Source organism: Canis lupus, chromosome 15 (genome assembly GCF_011100685.1).
Source record: "Canis lupus familiaris isolate Mischka breed German Shepherd chromosome 15, alternate assembly UU_Cfam_GSD_1.0, whole genome shotgun sequence".
NCBI classification, from domain to species: Eukaryota; Metazoa; Chordata; class Mammalia; order Carnivora; family Canidae; genus Canis; species Canis lupus.
This window is the reverse complement of record NC_049236.1, coordinates 5834364-5859077: the sequence shown is the minus strand read 5'-3', so window position 1 is coordinate 5859077 and position 24714 is coordinate 5834364. Positions and strand designations below refer to the sequence as shown.

The 24714-nt window shown below is 51.3% G+C and overlaps 1 long non-coding RNA gene across 1 annotated transcript; it reads left to right on the top strand.

Annotated features, from left to right (window-relative positions):
* LOC119869326 lies at nucleotides 1–24714 on the top strand. Its single transcript, XR_005369898.1, has 4 exons — nucleotides 1–325; nucleotides 493–644; nucleotides 22082–22163; nucleotides 23618–24714. It is a non-coding gene; the product is annotated as an uncharacterized LOC119869326 (long non-coding RNA).

Here is a 24714-nt window from a genome sequence, read left to right as displayed (position 1 = left end):
CCCCAGTCTGGGCCCTCTCGGTCTTGGGTCAGGACATCCCTGGGGTCCCTTTCTGGGAACTTCCTGCATCTGTGCCTGGGGAATTCTAGGCCACGTGTCAGGACTGTGCGGAAGGACTTGCCGTCTGCCCTGCCTCTCCCACAGCAGGTCCAGGAGGGCAGTGGCCTAGGTCAGAGCTGTTCCCCGCTCCTGAGCAGGCCATAGCCTGTCCCTGGGCACTGGGACGGCCCCTGTTCAGAGCTGACACCACCACGCACCTCATGAGGGCCTGGACCCTGGCTTCTTCCAGCGGCATCCTCAGCTCCTGGCACGCACTAGCGGCTCCGTAAGTATTGCTCCCACACCCGTGTTTTAATATCAGGATCCGTCCTTCCAGAGCTGTGGCTTCTAGCACCGTGCACAGCAGGACAAAAATTAAGACCCAAGTTTGCTTGGCTGGCGGAATGTTCTGGAAGTTTTTTTTTAATTTTTTTTTTTAATTTTTTTTTTAAGATTTTCATTTATTCACGAGAGACACAGGCAGAGGGAGAAGCAGGCTCCCCGTATGGAGCCCGATGTATGACGCAATCCAGGACCTGAGCTGAAGGCAGACGCTCCACCGCTGAGCCCTCGGGGTGCCCCTGTTCTGGAAGTTTTATCGACAGGTAGTGTGTTCCATGGGATGAGGGTCAGTGAGGTCTTGGAGTCTTGAATCTGAGAGAAAAATTTCCTCTTAGCCTTTATATGAAAGCCCTAAGGGGACAATAACTTCTGAATCTCCTTCTACCAATTTCGTCTCCATCTCCATATGACACCTGGACCTTGGGAGGAGGAGAGATTTGCGGCTGTGACTTTTGCTCTTCGTCCTGGAGGCTCTTTGCCCCACCTTTAATCTTCCAAATAGGCCACCAGTTGAGTCCCCTGGTGCCCTCTGCCGAACTTGAAAATTCTGGGGTTCTAGACCGCAGACCAGACAGGACGGGAAAGGACATTTGCACCTTTCGCACCCGAACACTTGTTTACAGGCGGCTGCCGTCGGACCGCGGCTCACCCAGGTGCGCGTTCTGGCCAGTTCCATCAGGAAGAAAAAGAACAAAGGGAAAAGCCATTATTCAGAGATGTGTGATCGTGTAAAACCCCTCTGGCTTTCCCTGGGAAGAGAATGGGGGAGGGAGCCAAGTTTCAAAGCGTCTACCCACGCCTGGGTCGCTGCTAATTTCATTTTAATATTAGACCGTGGCACGAAGGATGATTATATACCTGCGCGGAGCGAAAGAAAGACGGAAGGGAGGTGCGTGCTGGGAGTCACAGGGCAGGTGGGTCAAAAGCTCGGGTTTGGCTCTTCTGCTCAACAGCAGTGACCGAGCAGAGGTCACTTAGTGACTCTGTGCCTCAGTTTCCTTTTCTGTAAGAGAAGAACGGCACCTGCTTTACAGGGTGGGTGTCAGTATGAAGTGAGGTCATGCATGTGAGGTGCTAAGTCCATTGCCAGGCAAAATAGGGGCTGTTATCATGTTACCATTAGGTGTCTGCTTGCCTGTGTGTGTGTGTGTGTGTGTGTGCTGGACGCCCCTGACTGTATATGTCACGGACACTGAGTACGTGTGTGGGTGATGGACACCTGCGCACGTCAGTTTGTGTGAAAGGTGGAATGTAGGGAGAGAAAGCGTAGCAGGGGAATTCAGCTCCGTGAGTTGTTTCTCTTTCTACCGTGTACGTGTTACATGTGGTATAGAGCAGGGCTGTTTTTCCTGTTTCCTCGTCAGTAAAATTAAAAAGAAAAAAATTTAAAGATTTTATTTAGTTATTTGACATAGAGAGAGCGTGAGCGCACGCACAGGTAGGCAAAACAGCAGGCAGAGGGAGATGGAGAAGCAGGCCCTGAGCAGAGAGCCTGACGTGGGGGCTCCATCCCAGGACCCCGGGATCATGATGTGAGCCGAACGCAGACGCTTAACTGATTGAAGTACTCTTTGAAGTACAGGTGTCACCCCCCCAATTTTTTTTTTAAAACAGATTTTTATTTGAGAAAGAGCAGAGGGAGAGGGATCAGCAGGGAGCTCGATGTGGGACTCGATCCCAGGACCCTGGGATCATGACCTGAGTCAAAAGCAGACACTTAACCGCCGGGGCCACCGAGGGGCCCCTCCTCATCTGCAAAATTGTAATAAAAATGATAATGATAATCATCCTAAGTGTTGAACCAGTGCTTACTATGCGTGGGGGTAAACGCCTGGTCCTGCTACCCGCCGGGGTTGGCATTAGACCCAAGAGTGGCTCAGAAGTGTGTCACCAACCAAGACGCCTTCCTAGGGGACCGTGTGCACCCAGCACAGCGCCTTCCCTTGAGCGCGTTTCCAGGCCCGGCTGAATGAACACGCGTCTGTGTACACACAACCCCCCACCCCCCAGCTGCCCACATGGCCACACTGTGGCTTCACACCTACGCTCACGCATGTACAACCAAGTCAGTGCGAGCTCACCTGCATAGTCTGCACAGGTGCATGCGCCCCAGCCCACCAGCCTGGCATCGCCCTGCTGCATCCCACACTCCTGCACGTCTGCCCAGCAGTACTCCTGCTACTACTAGTGACAGAGGCTGGAGGACACGCTCTTCCCTGCACAGCCACACGTAGCCCACCGGTGTGTTAATTTGCTAAGGGTGTCGTAACACAGCAGCACAGCCTGGGCGCTTCAACGACAGGCATTTCTTCGCTCACGGTCTGGAAGCCGCAAGTCTGAGACAGAGGTGTGAACAGGGCTGGTGTCTTCTTTTTTTTTTTAACTTTTTTATATATATTTTTTACTTTATTTATTCATGAGCGACAGAGAGAGAGACACACACACAGAGACACAGGCAGAGGGAGAAGCAGGCTCCATGCAGGGAGCCCGACGTGGGACTTGATCCCTGGTCTCCAGGATCACACCCTGGGCTGAAGGCGGCACCAAACCGCTGAGCCACCCGGGCTGCCCAGGGCTGGTGTCTTCTGAGGCTTTTCTTGTCTGGGTTGTTGGTGGCCGTGCTCTCCCTGTACCTTCCTGGTTGGTCTTCCTCCCTGTGTGTCTGTGTCCTAATCTGTTCCCATGAGAATACTAGGGCCATACTGGGTCGGGGCCCACCCTAAAGACCTCATTTTACCTTCCTTGACCCCCTTTTTTAAAGATTTTATTTATTAAGGAGAGACAGAGAGAGAGGCAGAGACATAGGCAGAGGGAGAAGCAGGCTCCATGCAGGGAGCTTGATGTGGGGCTCGATCCTGGGACAATGGGATCAAGACCTGAGCCAAAGGCAGACACCCAACTGCTGAGCCACCCAGGTGCCCGTCTTCCTTGACCTCTTTAGAGACCCTGTGGGTCCCCTTCCATGCTGGGCATCAAGCCTACTCAAAAATAAATCCATAAAGACCTCATCTCCAAACAGAGCCACCTGCTGAAGATTTGGGGGGGGGGCTGGACTTCAATATATAATCTGGGGGACGGGACACAATTCAGCTCATAACACTGGGAGAGAAAAAGTCTCTGTCCAGAACACCTTGCCCTGGCCCCGCTCTCGTGTCCGCATCTGTAAAGTGGGCATGATGACCCTACCTACCTGGTCGCTGTTGTAAAAATTAAATCGGTTAATCCATGGAAGCGTGGAGCGTGGTGCCTGGAACCCCATCCGTGGTCGATAAACCGGTTTTTATGATCATTTATGATTAGGTGTCATTAGCAGTTTTTACATTTGTTGCCTTACAGGTGGGACCACACCTATGATGGTGGTCGGCCCGGGCAGCCAGGGACTGAGGGCACAGGGCTTCCTGCTTAGCACCCTTGGGCTTAGAAAACTCTACCCCCCCAGATCCAACCTTGGACCCCAGAGCTCCTGGGCTCTCCAAGTCCTTTGCTGAGCAGGAATTCTCTCCGTAACCCCCTGACAAGCTTACCAGGTTGTTGTTTTGTGTTTTTCACACCTCCCGGGACGGGGAGCTCATTTCCTTTCAGGGCAACCTTGATAGAAAGTTCTTTCTGGCGGTCTCCCTGAGTGGCAGCATGCCTCTGTCCATGCTTCCTCCTCCCGCCCTCTCTGGCCACGCAGGAACCCTGGTCCCATTTCTTTTATTTTTATTTTTTTAATTAAAAAAATTTTTTTTTTCTGGTCCCATTTCTAAATGGCTTCCTTGGAACCACAAGCTTCTAGGACCTCCCTCGTCACATGAGTTGCGGCCCAGCCAGGCCCTCAGCCTATGCAAGTGAGGCGGACTTTTAAAGAAGCTATTGTTTTTCTTGACTTAAAAACGTAACATGTGGTTATTAAGAAAAGTCAGAAAATACAAAGGAAGTAGAACCACCTGTCACCCCCAGCAACTGGAGATAACCAGTGTTAACATTCTTTAATTTAATTTTTGAATAGGCAATACGTTCACAAGGTTCAAAATTAAAAATCCTAAAAGGGTATTATTCACGGGAAAATTTCCCTCCCACACCCCTGTCTTACAGCCTTTAGTTCGCTCCACGGACTAAAAAAAGTTATTAGTTTCTTATGGATATTTCCAGAGATTTATTAAGATATATGAGGTTATTTTAAGATCTTGTAAGATATTATAAAGGCTGTTTTACGGGATTTTACGGGATAGTTTTAAGCCACTCGAGGACACACATGCGGGTTTTCCTCCCCACCCCATTTTTATTCACTGCTTTGGTTGCTAAACAGCATATGTAGGTGCAACGGTCTTCTTGTTGGTTTTCGAAGAGCAGCTCTTTCACCTCCTCCTGGTGCCCTTTGTCTTCTAGGCCTGAATGCGCTGTTTTGGACGCTCGGGGTCACTTCTCATTCTTTCATGGGCCCTCCCCGTTTTCTGGCATCTTGTCATTTGCGGATGTGTTCGCGGTGACCCTCTCTAGTGACACGGCCTCTGCGCCACTTAATTGACGCTCAGCAGGGCCTCAGTCAACACCCCAGCTCACATTTTGCAGAAACCGAGGTGGCTCTCAGGAGAGCACCGACTGTGATTCTAAAGCGTCGTTAGTGCCCTTTGACTCCTCGTTGCAAAAACGCTGTTATTCACGTGAACCATTGTTGGCTCCTGGTGACTCCTCTTTTTTTTTTCCAGAAGGTTAAATGACTGTGATGGAAGACTGCGAACGCGGTGAGCCCTTTCCACCTGCCAGGCCTGGTTACATCACACACCCGATGTCATTTATTCCCCCCCAAAGAACCTTAGAAGGGGGGTGCTCTTCCCGGCCCTATTTCAAGGTTAGGAAAGGGGCTCAGAGAGGGGCAGTGACTCACCTGAGCCTGCCCATCCCCTGGCTTCCACCGCAGCCCTCTTGCCCTACCTGGTGCCGGTGTTAACTCTGTTGTTATCTCTCAGCTGAAAAATGTGCTGCAGAGTTCTGCGGGGACCTTGACTCCTGTTCCCTTGGTCCTTCTCCACGACGCGGGTCAGGTAGCCACTGGGTGGGCTGGGGCTGTAGAGGGGAATAACCTCGGTCCTTCCCTTGAGGCTTCCGGTGGGTGGATGGGACAGCCAGGCCTGGGGAAGGGAGTCTGGGACCCACCCTGTCTGTCTGCTCCCCTACACTGCCCATCCCTTCCCCACCCACGCTGAGGCCCACTCCCTGGTCCCCTCAGAGAGGACACCATTCCAGACACCCCCTCCTGCACCACATGGCTGCTCAGTCCTTCTGGAGTCTGGCTTTCCAGCGGGGATGCTGGCCTTGTGCCGTGTCTCCCTTCCAAGACCAGGGGCTCTCCTGGGGAGGGACCGCGTGTCCTCAGACGGGACTTCCCATGGCCTTGGCTGTGTCGCCTCCTTCAACTGGGGCCTCCAATGATGGGTGTGTCCTTCCACCGAGGCCCCCCCTGACTGTCCCCCTTAGAAGGGGGGTACCCAAGGAGAGAAGCTGTGTTTCCCCAGGCCAGGGCCCCCTGGGGATACGAGTTAGCTCTTCTCCCCTAGAAAGCTCCTTGGGAGTACGAAATCTGTTTCTCCTCTTGCACGTGGAGACGCCCAAAGACAGATGCTGTATCTCCCCCCGCAGTCTGGGGGTCTCTGGGGACGAGGGTTGTGACCTGCTCAGCTCGGGGCTCCTCTGAGGTCGAGGTGTGTCTCCTCCCTCATGCTTGAACTTTTCCGGGACAGGCCTGTTTCCTCCCTCAGACCGGAGTTCTCAGGCTGGGCCCCCGCCCCCCGCCGCCCCCCACACCCGGGCCAGGAGTTCAGTGCCAGGCAAGTAATTGAATTCCTGTACGTTGACAAGTCAATCACGGAGTCTTAATGAGTCCTGAGTAATCTCAGACATGCGTGTTAATTAAATAGCTGTCCTGGTTCTAATCCACTGGAAGTTAATCACTGGGGAATTAGGAGGTGTCAGCTGGGGAACTTCATTAAGGTGGTGGTGGGGGGTCTCGCCAGGGGAGGGAGGGAGCCAGACGTGGAGTTGGGTGGGGGGGTGACCTGTCATGAGTGGCCCGTCGGAGAGGAGGGGTGGGGGCCCATGGCTGGAGGGGGCCTGGCCACCTCTGGGTGTCAGGGTCAGGAGCATCCCCCCTCTCCCCACTCTCAGCTTTGCCAGCCCCTCATACCTGGGTGGAACCCCCCAGCCCCCCCGGCCTGGCCCGGCCCAGCCCCTGCCCTGCCTCAGTCTCCAGTCCAGGAAAACTCTGGAAGAGGCACAAGGTTCTGGAAGTGCCGGGCGCAGAGGAGGGTTGGCACAGGTATGCTCTGCACTCCTTACCCCCGCCTCCCCTCCCGGCCACCCCACCCTCCTCTCTACCTGGGAGCCAGAACCTCTAGGGAGGGGGCAGCTGTCGACCCCCCCTGGCTCCCAGGTGGGGGTGGCCTCACGAGGCCTCTGGAGGCCCCGCAGACACCCCCATCATTAAACCCTCTCCTGGGGCCCCTTGAACGGGCACCTACTTCTGGCGGGAGCCCTGACAGGTTTCGAGCAAACACTGCAGGCTCAGAGTGTGGCCCCATCAAGGGTCTCGGTGTCTGGGGGTGCTGAAGGGGCCCCACCGCACATTCCTGGCCACCCCTTCCTCTGGGAGTTGGAGCGTGTTTTCTTTCCCTTTGAGTGTAGGCGGCCCCCCGACAGCAAAAGTGACGCCGGGTCACTTCCGAGGCCACATCTAAAGAGATCCACAGCTGTTCTGTTGCTCCACACGCCGTCTTGGAGCGGGCGCCCAGGGGAGGCCTCATGCCCTGAGGACGCCCTGCTGTGGGGAAGCCCAGCGCCCGCGCGGCCCCAGGTGACACGTGTCCGCTGAGGGCGACCAGCGTGTGACCCCCCCTGCGGAACCCACACCGGGACAACCAGCCCCTGACTCCTGTCTGCATCCCCAGCCCGCGGAAATAATGGATTTTTATTTTATTTTTTATTTCCGTATTTCCATTACGGAAATAAGGGATCGTGGCTGTTTGAAACCATTGTGTTTCTAGTCTGTTACGTAGCAAAACGGAAATGGTCGCCGAATGTATTCGTTTCTTTTTATTATTATTATTTTTTTTAATTTTAATTTTTTAAAGATTTTATTTATTTATTCATGAGAGACACAGAGAGAGAGAGAGGCAGAGACCCAGGCAGAGGGAGGAGCAGGCTGCATGCAGGGACCCTGATGTGGGACTCGATCCCAGGACCCCAGGGTCATGACCTGAACCAAAGGCAGACGCTCAACCACTGAGCCACCCAGGTGTCCCAATGTATTCATTTCTTAGGTCTGTTGTTACACGTAGCTCAGACAACAGAGATTTAGTCTCTCATGAGTTCTGGAGGCCAAAAGTCCCAAGGTGTTGGCCGGGTTGGATCCTTCTGGAGGGTCTGAGGTATAACCTGTTCTGTGCCCCTCACTCGTCCCCCGGCCCCGGGCTCCTTGGCTGGGGCTCACGGACGCCCAGACCCCACCCCATCTCTATGTGCTGTCTCTGTGTCTCTCTTTTCCCTTTTCTGTTTCTTCTAAGGGTCCTTGTCTTGGGCTTAGGGTCCAGCTCGTCCAGGATGATCTCATCACCATAATTAAGGTAGTTAAGGCCCTTGTTTGCAGATCTGCAAAGACCCTGATTTCAAGTGAGGGCGTGATCTGAGGGCCCAGGCAGACGTATCTCTGGAGGCCACTGTGCAGCCCCTTGCGCTGGGATGTCTGCCGGGCCTGTACTGGAGGTCCCACTTGGGACCCGGCAGCTGCAGCCAACAGAGATGAGGCCACTGCCAGCCTGCACTGTTGTTTGCGGCATCTTTTCTCTCTCCCCTGGAGATGGGGTCAGGATGCCTTCCGCGTATCTCCACGCCAGGGCCACATGCACTGACCTAAGCATGGGTCGCTTTATTAGACGGTCCCTGAAGATGACTTCCCCACCACCTGTTCCCATGGGAGAGCGTGCGGTTCTGTGGGGGAAGGGCTCTGCAATCCATGTGCCTGGAGACCCGGAGCCTTTCCTGATGTCTGGGATGTTTTGAAATAGCAAAGGGGTGGGGGTGGGGGGGTCCTGGGAGAAGATATAATCACGTCTCTGAGTCCTCACAGGCCAGCTCTTTGGGATCTGCCCCAGAGTCAGCCCCGGCTTTGCAGAGTTAACCTCCCTCTCTTCTGGGGCTCCCAGGGGACTCTGGGGGAGCATCCATTGCTGCTGATTTTATTTTCTGCTCCTCTCCTGTCAACTCCAAAGTCCTAGGCCTGGCCCTGAGCTGGGAGGTGACAGCTGGCTCGCTTCACTTGGGGATTTTTTGCTGAGTCCTGGTATCTAGATGTTGGGAGGGCCCCTTCTGTACTCCCAGCCAGATGGCGGAAGTGGCTGTTTCACTGGCCAGCTCCCCATCTCAGAAGCTTCCAGAGCAGAACCCTCATCTGCAGCAGTTTCCCCACTGGGTCTGGTCCACAGCCTTGACCGTATCTTGTTTGGATTTGGTCCGTCCTGGTTGGGGGCCTCCAGGGCCATCAGCCACGTCTCTGGGTCCCTATCACACCCCAGGGCTCCTCTCCCAAGGCCCCAGTGTACCCTGTGTAAGAGTCTGTGCAGGTCGGGGTCTGTGCAAGGTGGCAGGTGCACAAGGGGCTTGGGGATGCTGCTGGAGCTGAGACTGTGAGCCCCTGGCCCGTGGCTTCTCCCTTCCCCTTCTCTTATCTCCCATCGCCTGTCTCCCCTCTCCCTCTTTCGTCTCCCATCTCCCCTCTGCTGTCTCCCTCTCCCATCTCCCAGCTCCCCTCTTCCCTCTCCCATCTCCCTCTCCCATCTCCCATCCCCCTGCCCATATGTGTTCTGACCTGCCCTCCTGCCTACAGGTGGTGATGAGACAGCTGCAAGCCAAGCTTTTCTGCTGCTGAATATAGAGAAGGGACCCCCCAGCCCCCAGCACGGTGGCCTCCCTGGGCCTGGTGGGTGCCACAGCCCTTTGTCCCCTCCTCCCCGTGCATGCTCCTCACCCACCAGCTGAGTCCCTTCCTGGTGCATCCCCCGGGGTGACCAGCTCAAGCCCGAGGCGGCTCCCCAGTGAGCCGACCTGCCGCCCGAGGGGCAGGGAGAGGTCTGCCTTTCAGGAGGCATTCTGGAGCAACGCCAGAAGCCCAGACTCCCACTGCATTTCCCGAGCTTGAATCCTTTCTCTGTCTCTCTCTAGCCGGGTGATTTCAGACAGATGAACCTCTCTGTTCCCTCCTCTGTGTAACCAGGAGAATAACTGCACCTGCACCCCGCAGGGCTGGTGGTTTGCACAGTGCCTGGCAGGTTAGCGGGGACGCTCAATAAATGTCAGTTCCTCTTCCCGAAGGCTGGGCCCGGCCTGTGCTCCCTCCTCTCCTCTTCTTCCCGCAAATATACCCTAAAGATGCCTCTGAACCTTCCCTCTGCTGCAGGCTGGCTGTCTGGGGGTGACGGGAGCCGGGTCCCTCTCCTCGCAGACTGAAGGCTCCTGACAGACAGTGGGCCGTGGGGCACTAAGTGACGTGCCTGGGGCAGGGGGAGCATAGAGGCCGCAGAGGTGAAGAGCCTGAAGGTGACTCGGGCTGTGTGGCTTACAGGAAGCTCCGTGCGGTGAGTAGATCTTGAGCCAGGCCTGCTTCCTGTCCCCTTACCCCAACCATACGGGCCTTTTCACCTTTTGTCTTTGAAAGATATTTTTGCTGCATTTAGAGTCGCAGATTAAAAGCCGTGGCTGGAACATGCCAAGGAAGCCCCTGCCTCAGGGAATACTTTCTCTTGCCGTTGCCTGGGGTGCTTTGCCCTAGACATTTCTCTGTGCTCTTCACCGGGTCTCGGCTCAACTATCCCCGCCTCGTGGGGCCCTCCCTTGGCTGTCTGATCTGAGACGGCACCTCTGCTGCTTCTCTTCCTTTTCCTTGTGAAGCTTCTCCTCATCTGACACTCTGCATATTTATTTGTTCATGAGCTTATGATCCTTTTCCTCAGTGAAATGCAGGCTTCACCAGGGCCTTTGCACTTACTTTTCCTCCCATCTGACCTTTTGTCCCCCCATCCTTAACTACATGACTCTTTCACTTAGATTTCTGCTCAAATGTCACCGTACAGAGGTACCAAATCTGGCTACAACAGCACTTTTCCCATCACTGCCTCTCCCCCTTAACCTGCTTAGTTTTCCTTCAAAGCACTTATTACCCCCTGAAAATTATTATTGTCATTTGTTGCTGGTTTATTTATTTGTTGCTTGTGCCCGTAAGATAATATAAGCTCCTTGAGGGAAGGGGCTTTGTTTTATTCACTTCCACATCCCAGGGTCTCTAAGGGTGTCTGTCGCACGGTTGTCAAGTGAAAGAATAAACATTGACCGACTTAAGCTTCATAAGAGCCCTTGGAAATAGCTACTCTTACTTATCCCCAGGTAGAAAGAGGGAAATAGAGGCACAGAGATGAGAAGTAACTTGCTCAAGGTGACAGAAATGCTAAGTGGCTTAGCTGGTCTCGCTCCAGAGTCCCACTCCTGTTTGTCTCCTGATTTCCTGTTTGCCCCTGACCTGGGGGTGGGGGTGGGCTGACCTCCTGCTGCTCTCCTGACAGGTCAGGGGCTGGCAGAACAGGTGACCAAGGGCAGAATTTTTCACGGACACTGCCCCCCTGCCTCCTGTAGACTTTGCAGGAGGAAGAGACTTGGTCCCCGGGCTTCCTGGGGTCCATGTGGCTCTGGGTGAGGAGCCCAAGCACTGGGGGTGTGCTGGCCGGCAGGTAAGAGGGGACCCGTCACCGGTCCACCACTCACTTCGCTTGCCCGGCCCACCCCTTTGTCTTTCTTATCCTGAGACACAATTCTTCCTCCAGAAAAGCCACACCCCAGTGGAAGTTACAGGGTTCCATTCGGATTTCTCTTGCTGGAGGAAACCTTCCGTGACTTTTACCCCTTCCTACTCGCAGCAGACTTGGTTAGTGTTGATGCCCGTCAGGGTCGGATGCATGGAGGACCATACTTTCCAGCTCCCATGTGGTTAGACAAGGCTGTGGGACACTTCTAGCCAAAGCTGTGAGTGGAGGTGGCATGTGTCACTTCCGAGCCGAGGCATTTAAGAACCTGAGTGCTCGGGGTGCCTGGGTGACTCAATTGTTTAAGCATCTGCCTTCGGCTCAGGTCATGATTCCAGGGTCCTGGGACCAAACCCCACATGAGGCTCTCTGCTCAGTGGGGATGCTGCTTCTCCCTCTCCCTCTCCCTCTGTTCACTCATGCTCAGTCATGCTCTCTTTCACTCTCTCTCTCTAATAAGTAAATAAAATCTTAAAAAAAAAAAAAGAACCTTAGTGCTCACTCTTCCAATTCTCTGGGCCAACCCCAGAGGTCCTGTGTTCCACATGGGGTAGTTACAGGCGGGGTCTCTGTTCGTCAGCCTGGGCCCCTGGAGTCCACTGTGCGAGGCAGAGACCTTTGTTCTACTGACCCAGGTGGAGGCTGCAACGTGACCCGAAATAAATCTTTGTTGTTTTATGCCACTGTGATTTGGGGTTAATTTGTTATGCAGCTCGGCTTAACCTCTCCTGACTAATGCACCGTTTTGGCCCGATTTTACGTGTCTTCGTTGCTCGTGGCTCATCCCTCATTCCCTGCCCGTGGGGGTGCGACTCAGTATGGCGTTTCTGGGAGACAATTCGGTGTTATGTGTAGATGAAAAGCCCTAAATAAATGTATTGTCTTTGACTCAGAAATTTCACTTCTAGGAATTTATCCTACGGAAATAATTGGACAAGTTCAGAAAGTTGTAAGGATAAGGAGGATATTCATCACATTAAATGGTAAGAATTGGACCAGACTAAATATCCCACAACAGCAAATTGGTTAAATAAATTGTGATCCGGCTCTACAATAGAATGCTAGCTGCTGCCCGTGGCACAGATTTACTGGCATAGAAAGAGAGCCACAGTCTATCATAGTGCAGCGTATGCATAATGTAAGCATCTTTGTTAAAAAAATATATATATACATATATATGTATGCATGAAGAAAGTCTATGAGATAGTCAGCAAAAACTTAATGGAAATTTCTGGGTGTGGAATCCCAGGTGGTTTTATCTTTATTGTTTTTATTTTGGCTCTATTTAAATTTTTTCCTCAGTGATTTTGTACCACGGGTATGAAGAAAAATTAAAGGGGAGGAAGAAAATGAGTGTGCTCTTGGTTGGAGATGTTAACCTCGAAGAGCCATGCTTTCCTTATCTGTGAAACAGGTGTGACGGTACCCGCTTCTGAGGGTTTTGGGAGGATGCAGAGAGAGCAGGTGTTATGAAGCATCTCGCACCTGCTGGGTCCTCGAAATCCATAGCTATTGTTACCAGTTATCAGTAAACTAAGGAACCTTAGAGCTTGGTTGATTAATTCATCCGTCCGTCTATCTATCGAGTCAACAAGCATGGCCTGGACCTACTGTGTGCTGGACTGTGTGCTGGATAAAGAGGAGTCATAATAAGAATGGCAAGGACTTGGAGCGCCGGGGTGGCTCAGTCAGTGAAGCGTCTGCCTTCTGCTCAGGTCATGACCTCAGGGTCCTGGGATCGAGCCTACATTGGGCTCCCTGCTCCAGGGGGAGCCTACTTCTCCCTCTCTCTCTGCCCCCCCCCACTCATGTTCTCTCCCTCTCTGTCTCAAATAAATAAAATAAAATCTTAAAAAAAAAGGGTAGCAAATATTTACATGGCAGCAGTGCCAGGCACTGCTGTAAGCACTTGGAATTTACTCACGGTTTGGATCTATACCCTCACTCTGTGAGGGGACAGCATTCGTAGCCCGGCTTTATGGATTCCAAAAAGGAGACGCAGAAAGGTAGAGTGGCCTGCCCAAGTCGCAGGCCTGGGAGGAGACAGGGCCAGCCTCCCGAGTCCTCACTCAGCCTCTCGTCCACACTGAGGGGGACCGGGAGCCTGCTCCTCTGCTGGGTTCCACTCTGCTCCCAAGCTGGGTGCAGCAGGGGCTTGGTGGGACACTGTCCCATCAGGGCAGAGGTGGGGAGAGCTGGCAACCCCTGGGGCCAGACCGGGACATAGGATGGCAGCAGGCTAGAGGAAGATATGGGGATGATGGGCTCATTCTCCCCATTGTATAGGCGAGAAAGTGGAGGCAGGAGGGACTTGCCCAGGGTCCTGCCGTGAGAATAGAGCAGGCGCCGGAGCCCACGCCTCTTGGCTCTGAAGCCTGAGTTCTTTTCTCTGCACCAGCTGTCCCCTTGGGGGTCCCATTGCCCCTGGAATCCTATAAACTAGGACCTTACTGTTCTACCCTAGTGGGAAGCGAGCTGAAGCTGCGGGTGGGGTGAGGTAGGGGACAGTGGCCCCTAAGCAGTTACCAGGGGGTCCCACACATTTAACATTCTTACAAATCCTCAAAGTTTCTTGGATTAAATGTGGCCAAGCCCCAGGGCTCTACTCAGGCCCTCCAAATGGGAGCTTTGTAAAAAAAAAAAAAAATCCCCCCCCAAGATGCTCCGTGTGTGTGTGTGTGTGTGTGTGTGTGTGTCCTACTTCACAGCAGAGTATCGGGAAGGTGTCATCTGTCCTCCCCATCACCACCTCCTTCCCCACATTCTCTCTCCAACCCACCTGTCAGCCTTGCCTCCCACCAGTGAGCCCCCATTGTGGATTCAGCGGTCACCTCTGGTCACCTCTCGGGCCTCAGTGGATCACTCTCTCTTCTCCTTGAAAGAAACACTGCACTGAGCCGCTGCCCTCGGGGCCCTTCTTCGGAGCCTTGTTTCCTTTAGCAGTTCCTGCTCTCCCCAACCTCCCACCATGAGGAAGAGGAACATCCGACTCTTCTCTTTTGGGGGGGTTGGGGTATGTGCTTTTCTGGGTGCAGGGGGCTGGACCGAGTGACAGTTCATCCTTACGGATACTCATTAAACAAAGAAACAAAAGGCGATTCCATCTAAAAAAGAACACCTGGACAGCCACGGCCCTCCACCTCCGGGACTCCTTCTCTCCCATCATGCTAGGCCACCTGGATGAGGGAGGAGGAAGCCATACCCTGAGAAATGCAGGAAGCTTCTAGAAGCCCAATAAGGCAGGGACACATTTTCCCCCCAGAGCCTCCAGGAGAAATGCAATCCTGCTGTCACCTTGATTTTAGCCTCAGTGAAGCCCCTTTGGACGTCTGACCTCCGAGACCGTAAGAGAGTGAGCGTGTGTTGTAGTAAGCCCCTAAGATCGTGGTAATTTGTTTTTTTTTTTTTGTTTTGTTTTGTTTTGTTTTTTTGTTTTTGTTGTTATTTTTTGGTAATTTGTTATAGCAGCCACAAGGCATTAATGATTTCTGCTGAGCTGACAAAATGACACGGGTTTGACTCTGTATTCCCAGGATAACCCTCCCTTGGTCATTTTATATACATAAGCCATTTGGTAGATCGTCAGATTCAAACTGCAACAGTTTTGTTTAGCATTTTATTTCCACGTTCGTGAGGGAGCTTGGTTTGTAGTTTTCTTATAATGTCTCTGGCTTTGTTAGCAGAATAATGCTGGCCTCTTAGAATGAGTTGGAAAATATTCTTTCCTCTTTAATTTTCTGGAAGAGTTTTTGCCGGATTGGCAGGATGGCGTTCTTAAACGTTTGTTAGAATTCTCCACTGAAATATCTGGTCCTGCAGTTTTTTTTTTTTAATTTTTATTTATTTATGATAGTCACAGAGAGAGAGAGAGAGAGGCAGAGACACAGGCAGAGGGAGAAGCAGGCTCCATGCACCGGGAGCCCGACGTGGGACTCGATCCCGGGTCTCCAGGATCGCGCCCTGGGCCAAAGGCAGGCACCAAACCGCTGCGCCACCCAGGGATCCCCCCTTTTTTTTTTTTTTTGGAAGGTTTTTAGCTACAAATTCAACATATTTAATAGATACAGGGCTATTCAGGCTATCTGCTTCTTTTTGAGTGGGATTGGGTAGTTTGGGTCTCAAGGAATGTGTCCGTTTGATCCAGGTTGTGAAATTCATTTGCAGAAAGCTGTTCATATTATTTCCTTATTCCGTTTAATATGTGTGGAATCTGTAATGATGTCATTTCTCTCATTCATGATACTGGTAATCTGTGTTTTGTTTGTTTTGTCTTTTTTCCCTACCGGTCTAGCTAGAGGTTTATCCATTTTACTGTTTTCTTCAAAGAATCACCATTTTGGCTTCAGCGATTTTCTCTTTTAGTTTTCTGTTTTCGATTCCATTGATTTATGCTCTAATTTAAAAAAAATTTTTATTTTTATTTATTTTTTATTTATTTATGATAGTCACAGAGAGAGAGAGAGAGGCAGAGACACAGGCAGAGGGAGAAGCAGGCTCCATGCACCGGGAGCCCGACGTGGGATTCGATTCCGGGTCTCCAGGATTGCGCCCTGGGCCAAAGGCAGGGGCTAAACCGCTGTGCCACCCAGGGATCCCTCTGCTCTAATTTTTTTTTTTTTTTATCATTTCCTTTCTTCTGTTTACTTCAGGCTCAATTTGCCTTTCCCATCCTAGTTTTCTTTGCCTCTTCTTTTTCAAATTGAGTCAGAATTCATGTATAACATTACGTTTGTTTCAAATATACAATATAATGCTTCGATAGCTGTATGTATTGCAAAATGGTCACCACAATGAGTCTAGTTAACATCTTTCACTATAAATAGTTAGAAATTTTTTCTTGTGATGAGAACTTTTAAGATTTACTCTTAGTAACTTTCAAATATGCAATACAGTATTATTAACTCTAACCATACTGTACGTTACATCTCCAGGACTTACTTATTTTATAGCTATAAGTTTGTATCTTTTGACCCCTACCACCCCATCCCTTTCTTCAGTTTCTTTTTATTTTTTTAAAGATTTATTCATTTACTTATTTATGATAGACATAGAGAGAGAGAGAGAGAGAGAGAGAGAGAGAGAGAGAGGCAGAGACACAGGAGTAGGGAGAAGCAGGCTCCATGGGAGCCTGATGTGGGACTCGATCCCGGGTCTCCAGGATCATGCCCTGGGCCAAAGGCAGGTGCTAAACCGCTGAGCCACCCAGGGATCCCCTTCAGTTTCTTAAGGCGGAATTTGAAGTCAATCATTTGAGACCTTCCTTTTTTTTTTTTTTTTTACTATTAGTGTTTAATTTAATGCTATATATTCCCTCCTAAGTATCGTCATAGTAGCGCACCTTGAATTTTGTGTTTTTACTTTGTGTTGTGTTTCCATTCTCATTCAATTCAAAATACTTTGTAATTTCCCTTGATTTCTTCTTTGACCCACAGGTTATTAAAAGTGTGTTTTTAGCTTCCAAGTATTGGTGATTGTCCTCATAGCTTTCTGTTATACGTTTCTAATGTAGTTCCATTATGATCAGAGAACATTCTTTGCATGACTTGAATCTTTTAAAATTTATTCAGACTTGATTTATGGCTTTATCTTTTAAAATATTCCATGAGTACTTAAAAATCATGTATATTCTGATGTCGTTGAGAAGAACGTTCTATAAATGTCAACTAGGTCAAGTTGTTTTAGAGTGTTGTTCACATCTATATCCTAAGTGATTTTCTGTCTACTTGTTCTATCAACAATTGAGAGAAGAGCGTGGACGTCTTCAACTATAGCTGTGGATATTTCTACTTATCCTTGCAGGTCTGTTTGTGCGTCCTCCATTTTGAAGCTCTGCTCTTAGATGCCCACCATTTTCGATTATTATATCTTCTGTATTAATTGATCTCTTTATCGCTATAAAATCATTTTCTTTGTCCCTGGTGATAGTTTTTGAATGCGTATCTACTTTGACATTACTGTAGCCACTTCAGCTTTCTTTTCTTTAGTGTTAGCGTGGCATAACTTCTTTTTTTTTTTTTTTAAAGATTTTATTTATTTATTCATGAGAGACACACACACAGAGAGAGAGGCAGAGACACAGGCAGAGGGAGAAGCAGGCTCCATGCAAGGAGCCCTGATGTGGGACTCGATCCGGGGTCCCCAGGATCACACCCCAGGCTGATGGCTGCACTAAACCACTGCGGCGTGGCATAACTTCTGTACAGCCTTTTAACCTATATGTGTTTTTATATTTAATACGTCTTTTTTGAGACACATAGTTGATTCTTGCTTCTTTCTCCTACCTGACAGTCTCTGTCTTTTAATTGGGGTGTTTGGATCATTTACATTTAATGCGATTATTGATATGCTTGGGCTTAAGTCTATCATCTCGTTACTTGTTTCATGTTTGTCCCAGCCATTCTTTGTTTCCTTTTTCATATTGTTTGGTCTTCTTTTGGATTGGGCATTTTTTTTTTTATGATTCCAATCTATCTCTGTTGTTGGTTTATTAGCTATGACTTTTAGTTTTGTTATCCTAGTCATTATTTTAGGATTTATAGCTTGTATCTGTGACTTACAATAGTCTATGAATGGTATCGTACCACTTCAGGTATAGTATAAGACTTTTATAATAAGATACTTCCATTTCCTGTCTCCCAACCATTATTTTCTTATTGTCATACTTTTTACTTATATATGCTATAAACCTCTCTATATACATTGTTGTTTCTGTTTAAGTACTTGATTATTTAAAAAACAGTTTAAATAATAATAACACTAATATATTTATCTGTGTGGTTATCATTTCTGGTGTTTTTCATTCCTTGAGTCCCTGTATCTATCTGGTATCATTTTTCTTCCAACTGAAGAGCTTTCTTTAACATTTATTATAGTGAAGGTCTGTTGTTGATGAATTCTTTGAGCTTGTGAATGTCTGAAATAGTCTTTATTTTGTCTTTGTTTTGAAAGATATTTTGCTGTATTCAGAGTTGCAGATTAAATGCTGTTGCCAGAACATGCCAAGGATGCCCCTGCCTCAGGGAATACTTTCTCTTGCCGTTGCCTGGAGTGTTTTCCCCCTAGACATTTCTCTGTCTACTCTTCACTGGGTCTCAGCTCAAATATCCCCTCCTCATAGGGCCCTCCCTTGGCTGTCTGATCTAAGAGGGCACCTCTGCTGCTTCTCTTCCTACCATGCTTTCTTTTTCCTTGTGAAGCTTCTCCTCACCCAACACTGTGTATTTATTTGCTCACGTGCTTATGATCCTTTTCCTCAGTAAAATGCAGGCTTCACTAGGGCAGGGACTTTGTCTTGGTCACTCTTGGGTTATCTATGCCTATGACAGTTCCTGACATACTGTAGATGCTCAATGAAGCAACTTGAATGAATGAATGAATGAATGAATGAATGAAGAATTATTGAGTGCTCTTTTTGGACATTAAGTACAATCTACTTGCTGTGTGACTGTAGACAAGTCCCGTCCCACCATAAGGCATGTCTTTTTCTAGTGGGCAGTGGCTGAATGTCAGCTCATCCTTCCCTACTGTGCGCTGGGCCAGATGAGCCCTGGGCTGTTCTGTTCTGTTCCCCACCATACTGGAGGGGGTTGGGCCAGATATTCTCTAGCCAGGGCTTGATAGCTCCAGGCTTCGGATCATCACGATCACCACCAGGGGGCACACGATGCTTAGATTCTAGACCCTGGGCTCTGTGCCCCAGCTCTTCTTCGGGCTGGTAGAAGTCGCTATGATTGCCTATCAGTTAGGACTTCTGCATGCAGGTGGTGTAAATGCATATGCAGAATGGGAAGGTGTTTCGAGGAGCCCTGACTGCTGGCCTCAAGGTGTGGGGTCTCAGCCCTCACTGCTCACCTTCCCATGGCTCCCTACCCATTGACAGACCCCATGAAGTGATTCACCTGTGTCTTCCTGTGGAAGGGAAGAAGTGGGCCCACTAGGATGGGAACTGTGCAGGGTGCTCAGTGGCTTCTTGTATGTTCTGGGCCCCTAAATCAACTTGTGACTTTGTACAAGTGAACCCTTTGACATCACCAAGCAGAGGGTGACCCTATTATCTGTGGGGTCCCTCAAAGAAGCTAGAAACGTGGCAAACCTGTTGCAGCTCTTTGACTTCCTTTGGGGCTGAGCCCTTCACTGTCCCTCCTCAGGTCATGGAAGACCCCCTGGCCTGCGAATTGTCCCACAGAGTCTGAGGCCCTAGGAGGGAGGAGTGGGGAGTTGCCTTCTGAGTGGGGAGGCTCACATGTACACAGGCTCATTTCACTTTCTCAAGAAGGGGGAATGTTTTTGCTACTGACCCATAGATGGATGGGGAAACTGAGACCTGGAGAGTAGGAAGATAGGTTTGAAGTCGCATGTCAGCATGTGACATACTTGGTTCTACTGCGCCTTCTGTTTTGGGTGTGTCCACCGGCCCCTCGGGCCATTCCTTTTCCAGAGAGTTAGCTCCTTTAGCCAACAGAGCCTCTGAACCTCTGCACTGCTATTTCCTCTGCCTGGAATATCTTTCCTTCAGACCTTCCATGGCTGGCTCCTTCCTGTCATCTGGATGACGGGCCAGACGTCACCTCCTTAGAGAAAGCTTCCCTGACCACACCTGGCCCCCTGTATCTCAGCAGCTTGTTTTATTTCTTCTAGAGCACTTATCACCATCTGAAATCAGCCAATTTCCTGGTTTATGGTTTATGCTCCATCTCCCCTGTCAGAATGAAATTGCCACTAGAGCAGGGACGCTGCCTGCCTTGTTCCCTGATGGGCCACGTCTCACACATGGCACACAGTGGGAGGCACCCATGGGTGTAATTGAACGTGTGAGTGAGGAGGATGGAGAGTTGCCTGTCACTGCGCAGGTCTCCAGACAAGAGTGCAGAGTCACACTGACCCTTCCCTGGAGGTCCCTGGCTCTGGGCTGCTTTGTGGCTCATGTGCTCATTCCTCTCTGTGCTTCTTACTCCTTCATCCCCCGGGCACCTGGCTGACTCAGTTGGTCAAGTGGCTGACTCTCGATTTCAGCTCAGGTCATGATCTCAGGGTGCCGGGATGGAGCCCTGCACTCGGCGGGAGTCTGCTCTAGGATTCTCGCTATCCCTCTGCCTCTGCCCCTCCCTCTGCTCATGCACATGTGTGCACACACACACACTCTCTCTCTCAAATAAACAATAATAATAAATAAACCTTTTAAAAAGAATTTTATTTATTTATTCATGAGAGACACACATACAGAGAGGCAGAGACACAGGCAGAGGCAGAGGAAGGCTCCCTGCGAGAAGCCCGATGTGAGACTCGATCCCAGGACCCCAGGATGGTGGCCTGAGCTGAAGGCAGATGTTCAACCCCTGAGCCACCCAGGTGCCCCATAATAAATAGATCTTAAAAAAATTGAAAACTTCATCCTCTTCCCCATGAGCAGCATACTTCTGAGACAGGAAGCCATGGCGTATCTGATTTACAAACCAAAGCCAAGATGTGGAAGGAGAAAGATGGGGAGCAGTGAAACCTGGGGCTGGGGTGCAAGCCCTGGTGTTCTGGAGAGGGGAGCCAGGGACGGCTCAGGTGCCTCATGCCGTTGCTGTTCCAAGCTCAGGCTAAGTGTATGGATGGGGTTTCTGACCATGATGATGGCCCTATGTGAGCATGTGAGTTCCCTGTTCTCAAATAGGCTTGTCAGGCTTGTCAGGAGGCCGCAGGGGGCACCCCCTCAGTGTATGTGAGCACTGGGTGTCCCTGAGATCCCTCCCAGAGCTGTGAGCACCTACCTATAGGACGACCTGGTGCCGCGTGGAGAGCAGACAATGCAGCAGGAGAACTTTGGGCCAACAAGACCTGAATGAGAATCCTGGCTCAGTCACTTGCGTGCCGTGTGACCTTGAGCAGGTGACTTTCTTCGAGCTGAGAAGAAATGAGCTCTGCTTTCTGGGGCTGGCTCTGGACCTCAGTCATCCAGGCCCAGCCTTTTCTGACCTGGGTTCCTAGCCAGGTTTTGATGCTCATCCCCACCTGGGGAGTCAGGGGAATCAGGTTTTTCTCTCCACAGACTTCGCCTGTCCCACCTACATCTATAGCACGAGGACGTTTTCTACTGAGATGTCTGTCCCCCGTCTTGCTAGACTGGAGCCCCTTGTGGGCAGGCCTGAAACTCTGTTCATTTCTGCCTCCATCACACCTGGCACGGGGATGGGCACACCACAGAGGTGGTGCTGGTACCGAGTGAATTGGGTCGCCGAGACTGGGTTGACTTCTATTCTCCAGGATCTCTGGGACAAAGCTGCCATCCACGTCACCCTGCCCTGAACTCATCCAGCACTGCCTCCACCCCCCACCTCCTTGTGGGGTTGCCTAGAGTGGGCCAACGCCAACAGCGTCCCTAACATGCCACGTGCCCTCCATCGAACCCTCATAGACACACCATGACACTATCTTAGGCCTACTTGCGACATGAGCACACGGAGGCTCAGACAACTCAAGTAACAAAACAGACGAGCCTGAATTTGAGGCATTTGCCACGTTTTGTGGTGCACAGACTCCCGTGACATCCCCGACCTTGACCTTGGGAAGAGGTGCTTGTGATGGGCTCCTGGGTACAGGTATGATGAGCCAGCTTCAGTGCATCGTGAGGCAAAGCTGAGATTCAAACCCAGGCCTGTTTGGTGCTGACCAATCAGCGTTGTGGATTCCTAAGATCTAGTAGTGAGGGGAAAAAAAAAGCAAGGTACATAAGCCTGTTTATCAAAGGGGAAAGAGAGTATACACACTTACAAACCGATATGCATGTGTGTGTGTGTGTGTGTGTGCGCATATTTGCTTGTGTGTGTGGATTTTGCAGGATTTCCTAGAATCTGCTAATACGGCTTTTTTTTTTTTTTTTTTTTTTCCAGATTGGAGAACTTTGTGGCTGGGTTATGGAGCAGGAGAGAGACTTACTCTGGGTGTCCTTTCTACTCTTTGCATTTTGAACCAGTGAGTCCATTAACTATTAAAAAAAAAAAAAAGAACAAACAGGGGCACCTGGGTGGCTCAGTTGGTTGAGCGTCAGCCTTCAGCTCAGGTCACGATCCTGGAGTTCTAGGATTGAGGCCTGCGTTGGGCTCCCTGCTTGGCGGGGAGTCTCCCTCTCCCTCTTCCCCTCACCCCGTTCATGCTCTCTCTCTCTCAAATAAATAAATAAAATCTTAAAAAAAAAAAAAGAAAGAACAAACAAACAACAAATGCAGACAATCAACCAACTGCAAGCAGACGCCGGGCCTGCAGCTTTTTGCAGTTGGGCCTGGAGCTGGGCAGGCTGGGCCAAGTGGCTCGGTTGGGGCCGGTGTTTCGGGGGCGCATGGCCCGTGCAGCCAGGCAGAGGGGGACAGAGAGGGAGGCCCCCGTCTTCCCACAGTGTGAGGAATAAGTGCACTTGTTGTAATTCTCATCCATGTGGTTTGGTCACTGAGACTCTAAACTCAATTAGAAATTTAACAAACCTTATAAATCCTCCCCAGCCTGAGCCTTGTAAATCTCCAGAGCGGGGCCAGCTTAGCACTTATCCATCTCTGGCTTAATGACCTCCCCAGCCTGGCCTGACAATGATTCAGGGCCGGTGACAGGTCTAATTAGGGAGCGCAAAGTGCAGCAGCCGCTGGGCGAGGTGAGGAGGAAGAGGGAGCCTGCTCCCTGCCTGGGGGTGGGGGGCGGTTAGGGAAGTGAGTCCTGACCCTGGTCCTGCTCCCTGCCTGGGCAGGGGGTGGTGGTTAGGGAAGTGAGTCCTGACCCTGGTCGGGCCTGGACCTCTGGGCCTTGGGGCCGGGGCGCGCAGGAGGAGAGGCAGGGAGGGGTGGCGAGGACCTGGTTGGCTTTCCCAGTTAATGTCGCCCTGCTGGTGGTGTGTCTTACTGGGAGAGGCTGCTGAGAGCAGGCCACCAGTAACGCTGTGGCGTTGAGGGCCCCGCGGAGCCCGGGTGGCCTCCCAGCGTGGCGGCGATTTTGTGGGCAGGGCTGAGGCTGTGTTGGTAGCCGGTGTGGCGGGTGTGGGGTAGTTTTGAGGGTGGGCTCTGATCTTCCAGGGCCCGAGGGAATTGTATTCCAGACCAACACTTGTGAAATCGCAGGGGGTCCAGACAGCTCCATTTTTAAGGGTGGAGCATTCGGCTTTAGTGAAAAGATGGATTTTCCACACGAGCTGACTATCCTTGTGAGGTAGTGAGCTCCCCGTCTGTGGATAGACAGCTCAGGATCCTCTACTAATATATATATATATGTATATATATATATATATACATATATATATATTTATTTATTTATTATTATTTTTTAAAGAATTTAGCTTTTTATCGAACAGGTTATGAAAGAGGTGTGGTCAAAAAGACCAAAGCCCACGTCCACATCAGGCTCCTCTGATTCTTCTTCCTTTCCTTCCACTTTCTACTCCTCAGCTGGGGCAGCCCTGGTGGCAGGAGCGGGACCTCCTGCGGGTGCAGCACCAGCTTCTGGGGCGGCTCCACCTGCCTCTACAGAGGAGGCTCACGGCGTTGGCATCGGCCAGGGTCCTTGCAAAAGGCCTGGCCCGAAAGGTTCAACGTGTGCACCCGCTGCTTTGGCGAGGGCGTCGATCCCAGGCCCTGCGACCGTCCCCTCATGGGTGCGTGGGCCAAGGCAGAGCCAGGGCGGAGGCTTCGGTGTGGGGGGAGCCGAGCGGGCCTGGCGGGCGTGGGGCTCATCGGCCAGGAGGTGAGGGCCTCACCCCGGTGTGGCACCTGAGCGGCAGCCGAGCTGGGGGCCGGGATCCTCTCTTCCCTGGGATCCTCTTCTCTGTCGGGGTTTCACGCATCGTCTGGAACGATCCGGGTGGGGAAGCTGCTCAGGGAGGCTGAGCACCTCGCGCATGGTCACCGAGGAGCGGGCCTGGAATCTGGCCGTCGGGCTGCGGACCGGCTCCCCCCACGCTGCTCCCCGTCTCTGCTGGAGATGCGCCCTCCGTCCGGCTGCTGCTCCTCACTTGCGAGAACACTCACGACGATTCTGGGCACAAAATGACTGGAGGCCTCGGAGCCAAGAGCCACAATCTCCTGGCAACACGGGCTGCCTGGACAGGCTCCTCCACCGAGTTCGGCGCCGGCTGGGAGGGTGCGGGTCCTCACCTGTGGGCTCCCCCTCCTCTCGTGCTCCTCCTCAGGCCTCCTTTTTCTCTCTTCTCCCAGCCTCCTTCTGGCCTCTCTCTCGGGCCCTGAGCCCAACTGCCCCTGAGCTATTTGCCAGGAAATAGGGGTGGGGGTGGGGTAGGTCTGAGCTCTCTGCTTTTATTTATTTTTTTTTAAGATTTTATTTATTCATGAGAGACAGAGAGAGACAGGCAGAGACACAGGCAGAGGGAGAAGCAGGCTCCCTGCAGGGAGCCCGATGGGGAACTCGATCCCGGGACTCCAGGGTCATGCCCTGGGCTGAAGGCAGACGCTCAACTGCTGAGCCACTGGACGCCCCACTTCTGCTGCTTGGATGCAGGAGGCCGAGCTGACACAGCTGCCTGGGGGGA